This window comes from Palaemon carinicauda, chromosome 11, assembly GCF_036898095.1.
Source record: "Palaemon carinicauda isolate YSFRI2023 chromosome 11, ASM3689809v2, whole genome shotgun sequence".
In the NCBI taxonomy this organism is placed as follows: domain Eukaryota; kingdom Metazoa; phylum Arthropoda; class Malacostraca; order Decapoda; family Palaemonidae; genus Palaemon; species Palaemon carinicauda.
The window spans coordinates 136126320-136131702 of record NC_090735.1 but is presented as its reverse complement, the minus strand read 5'-3'; the positions used below and the strand labels follow the sequence as shown (position 1 = coordinate 136131702).

The following is a 5383-nucleotide window of genomic DNA, read 5'->3' as shown; positions in this document are numbered from 1 at the left end:
AATAATAATAATGATAATAATAATAATAATAATAATAATAATAATAATAATAATAATTTATGAAAACCTTGCACGTCATGTAATTTTTTATGTGTCAGATGCTTACAACTAGAGAGGCTGGGAGCATATAATGAGAAACAGCAATGGGCATGAATATGGGCACCCCAGAAAAGGGAGGCAATGCTGGCTAAGCTCTACATGCTCTGTTCCATTTTAACCCTTGCTATTTTATGCAAGATTAAATAAGGATATAATAAAATTTAGGCCTAGGTAGGCAAGGCTAGACTAGCCTAAGTCAGGCTAAAACCAGGAAGGCTAGGCTAGATAAGCTAGGGTAAAAACTTATTATATTCAAGCTACTGTATTCAGCTAAGGCTTATGCTTAATTAAATAATAATATCCTATTTCACTTAAGGTATTCTATGTTCAGTTAGGTTAGGTATGTTTAGTTATGTACGTATATCTGGGTAATATCATTCCTCCCTTAGGCTAGCATTGGTTTGGTTAGTTTAGGTATGCTCAGTTATGTAAGAAAATCTAGACAATAATAGCCAGTTTCACTTAGGTTAGCTTAGGTTTAGTTAGGTTAGGTATGCTTAGATATAAGTATATGTGGGTAAAAATATCCTATTTTAAGGTAGCCTAGGTTTAGTTAGGTTAGGTATGCTTAGTTATGTACGTATATCTGGGTAATATCATTCTTCCCTTAGGCTAGCATTGGTTTGGTTAGTTTAGGTATGCTCAGTTATGTAAGAAAATCTAGACAATAATAGCCAGTTTCACTTAGGTTAGCTTAGGTATAGTTAGGTTAGGTATGCTTAGATATAAGTATATGTGGGTAAAAATATCCTATTTTAAGGTAGCCTAGGTTTAGTTAGGTTAGGTATGCTTAGTTATGTAAGTATATGTGGGTAAAAATATCCTACTTTAAGGTAGCCTAAGTTTAGTTAGGTTAGGTATGCTTAGTTATATAAGTATATGTGGGAAAAAATATCCTATTTTAAGGTAGCCTAGGTTTAGTTAGGTTAGGTATGCTTAGTTATGTAAGTATATGTGGGTAAAAATATCCTATTTTAAGGTAGCCTAGGTTTAGTTAGGTTAGGTATGCTTAGTTATATAAGTATATGTGGGTAAAAATATCCTATTTTAAGGTAGCCTAGGTTTAGTTGGGTTAGGTATGCTTAGTTATATAAGTATATGTGGGTAAAAATATCCTATTTTAAGGTAGCCTAGGTTTAGTTGGGTTAGGTATGCTTAGTTATATAAGTATATGTGGGTAAAAATATCCTATTTTACGGTAGCCTAGGTTTAGTTAGGTTAGGTATGCTTAGTTATATAAGTATATGTGGGTAAAAATATCCTACTTTAAGGTAGCCTAAGTTTAGTTAGATTAGGTATGCTTAGTTATATAAGTATATGTGGGTAAAAATATCTTATTTTAAGGTAGCCTAAGTTTAGTTAGGTTAGGTATGCTTAGTTATATAAGTATATGTGGGTAAAAATATCCTACTTTAAGGTAGCCTAAGTTTAGTTAGATTAGGTATGCTTAGTTATATAAGTATATGTGGGTAAAAATATCTTATTTTAAGGTAGCCTAGGTTTATTTAGGTTAGGTATGCTTAGTTATATAAGTATATGTGGGTAAAAATATCCTATTTTAAGGTAGCCAATACTCTTTAGTATGTACCATAAATTGATAAAAATTTTATAAATCAAATGAAATAAGAAATAATTATTTACATATGGTCTCACAATTGGGCTAACCTACATTTTCCGTTATTTTTCGTGTTATCCTGCAGCTTGTAAACACACGTAAGAGTAAAATATAACTGAAAATGGTATGGTATTGTTTGTCACAACCTCTGATAAAATTATATGATCAAAGGCTTGTGGCTTTATAAAGTTTAGCTCATCTACGCCTATTGAATGTTACTATAAGTCGACTTATAAACATCAAACGATCTTAAATAAAGTAATAGTTTAAAATTCATGGCAATTTCCATTTCCCATGTTGTTTACAACCATGACGTCATAGAAAAATTTATTCAGACGAATGGAGCTCGTCATTTTGACGATAGACTTCATTCCTTTATCTTGAAGAATTTTGACATGCAATGGGAAGATGAAATCTTAAATCTTTAAAATTCAGTTATGAAATATATCGACAAAGGTTTGAAATAAATCAAATCACTGTTGGTAGTTTAGCTGATCAGCAAAAATAGAAAAAAATGTAAGAGATGTAGCTGTTTGGATATCTCTCTCTCTCTCTCTCTCTCTCTCTCTCTCTCTCTCTCTCTCTCTCTCTCTCTCTCTCTCTCTCTCTCTCTCTCTCTCTATATATATATATTGCATACATAATGTTATGCTAGCTCAATAATGTCACTTAATATTTATTTTTTATTTTTCGTGTAGTTCCCCCTTAATTGTACTTTCATAGCATTCACTCTGTAATCCTTGTTTGAACAGTGATTTTTTCTGTATTTAGCCCTCCTTGCTGGAGTGAAATTTAGTCTTCTTTGGAAGTTAGAAATTGTTTTAAGTTTAGATTAACTTGTTTCGTGTAAGTGTTAAGGATTACTCTCTAAGGATCTGCAGTATTTTGTAAGTCGTCCCAGCAATTATTTTTAATTTTTGGCATTGTTGTATGGTTTCAGCGTTTTTCGTATCAGTGTTTGTGATAGGTGGTGGTTTGTTATTTGCATTTACATGGCCTTTTTTTATGTATATTTTGTACTATCCCAGAGAATAGTGACTCCATTTAAATCAGTGTTTTGAAGGTTAAGGGCCGAACTACCTACGAATCTTTGACTAAACAATGCTGATTATGAACCTCTGAGGCTTCTTGTAAGCAGTACAAGTTAATCAATTAACACTAGTAATCTTCGGAACTTTTGAAAGGAACAAAATAGTGTAAAATATGCTCATAATTTGATTAACAACTTTGCCGAGTAGGTTCAATCTGCTCAGACCGATACTAAAGCAAAGAGTATTTAAGTGTTTGAGCAATTATAAGAGGTATTCCATTAAACCTTGCAGATTTTATAATTCAAAGGAATTTTAATAAACTTTTCACACAGGATGACGTTAAAAACCAGATTAGTTAATGTTAATCGCCTTAAGAAATTCTACTTTTAGATAGTGGAAACTCCAGTGTAAGATTCTAACTTTACCACTTGAGATGGAATTGAATTCTTATTACCATAGATGATTGACTGTAATTCTGACCTAGTCTTGCAGGACGCTTAATGTATTAACAGATCCCCCAGCGTGGTAGTTATGTTGTTATTGAGTTTGATTAATTTCATTTCAGATGTAACTTTTATGTTCAACTGCGGCTTCACATATGGTATTGACGCCTGGGAATAATCCAGTCTGTCGGAGGGAGACTCTATGAATTTCTTTAAAGACGGAAGCTATGAATCTTCTAGCTGGTTTCTTATATAGAATGAGATGGCAGAACAGTGATACCTCTTGGGCCTCCCCCTGCATCCTCTTCCAAAAACCAGGTAAGTATTAGGCTGCAGATCCTTTTAATTTAGTTTCCATTTATAGAATCCTATTTTGCCAAGAATTTACATTGATAGAAATTCAGTCTTTAACCATATTTATTGAAAGAATACTATGGAAGAACCCTAGACAGAAATTGCCAAAAGCTTCTGCCTTAAAATGTAAGTATTTAAATACTGTCCTTCCTTTGAAATGATAAGTGCTGTTGTAACCAGTCCAACTTTTTTCCTTTTTCAGAAGAGAAATTTTCATTGAGGACTTTGTGGTGCTTACAAGTACGGGATGAAGGATACCGAGGGACCTGTTTCTTCGCCTTAAAAGAATGGTCAACCTTAAAGATCGTGGAACTTTGTTCTAGGAATGATTGCTCCAAAGGATGCTGACGTTACTTCAAAGAATTGCATACTCCTATAAACAAGGCAGTTGTTGGTATGGCTGGATTAATCTGAGGTCCTGTCAGATTGATTTTATCAGCTCCAAGATTGACTGAAGTGGACAGAGGATTATCAACGTGCCTTTGAATTAAGCTATCAAAAGCTTTTTTGAAGTCTCTCATGATGAAGGCACCTGAATTCGACAAGCTGTTTATCATGGTGATGTGGGAGTAGGAGCAGTTTTTCTGCAGATTGGTGATGATGATTTACTAAGCCCGGTTTCTAATTCATGTAAACTGAAGTCTCCTCAGGGTATAGAGGAGAAAGTTTGGGCTCATTTTCTCTTATTTAATGTATAAACAATCTCATTGTATGAAATTTTCCTGACTATAATCCATTGTCTTTATAAATGTATAACTTTGTAACCTGCAGCAGTATAACTTTAGAATATTGCATATCAAAAATGTAACTTTATTGCAGACTATTATTGAAGATGACTTTTGTTTCTGTATAAAAAAATAAGTTTAGAAGTTATTTTTAAAAAAAATTATCACTTTGATCCATAATGCTGTTATGAAATATTGATGTCAGTTAGGTTTTGTTGTTCCCCCTCATGCGTTCTCATGAAATTTGCCATAATTGTTTGCCCTGATAATGTTAGTTATTGCTGCTGGGGGCTGCTGGGGTATAGTTCAATCTTAAAAGTTTTTGTTTTAAAGTTGATTCACTGGCTGTCAATGTAAAGGGTCAATCTTAACTAACTATCAGTTAATTCATTAGCTCCAGCAGGAATTATTTTTTGTAGTTACTTTATTCTATTGGTTATGCCGTTTGTTTCTTCATGCCATTCCTTCTGTTTTTCAAATATAAAGTTTGTATACTTTTAGGTGTTTGTCTCTATGAACTAAATCCTATTAGCGGAGTCCCTTTAGACAGATTTATAGTTATGAGAAGAGTAACTGTACACATTATATACCCATGCATATATACATTTATGTACGTAGGTATATATCTATGTCCATACTGTTCTTTACTCGTGAGAACTTTTCTCAAAAGGTTTTCAGCAACTGGTGGAGAGTTAGAGGGAGAGGATCAGTGGCCTTCAGTGAACTCTTAAGATGGTAGAAATGGCCCTTAGACCCGTGCAGCCCGGGAGAAGGTTGCGAAGAATCTCTATTCTAGTGAATAAGTTTAAGTTTGAAGATTAGTAAGCTTGGGTTTATGAAAGTCAAATATAATTATGATGGGAAATGAGTAGGGTTTGGCAGTTGTAAAATATGACCTGGATACGTATGCACTCGTTGAAAAACCGACTGGAATCGAAAAAAGCCTTAGATGGAGGAAAGTGGATGTTATCTTCTGGGAGAGCATGACATTCCACTTCAGTTTAGAAGTCCATAAAGGTTTTTTAATTTTCCTATAGGTGAAACTGGGAAATAGTTTATAGTAAATATATCAGGAGTTTTTGTTCTGGAAAAACTTATGATATTGAATAACTATTA

The 5383-nt window shown here is 33.3% G+C and overlaps 1 long non-coding RNA gene across 1 annotated transcript; it reads left to right on the top strand.

Annotated features, from left to right (window-relative positions):
• The first annotated feature begins 2555 nt into the window (after positions 1-2555).
• LOC137649789 (uncharacterized) lies at positions 2556-4767 on the top strand. The gene is made up of 3 exons (XR_011045865.1): positions 2556-2601; positions 3311-3506; positions 3745-4767. It is a non-coding gene; the product is annotated as an uncharacterized lncRNA (long non-coding RNA).
• The last annotated feature ends 616 nt before the right edge of the window (positions 4768-5383 follow it).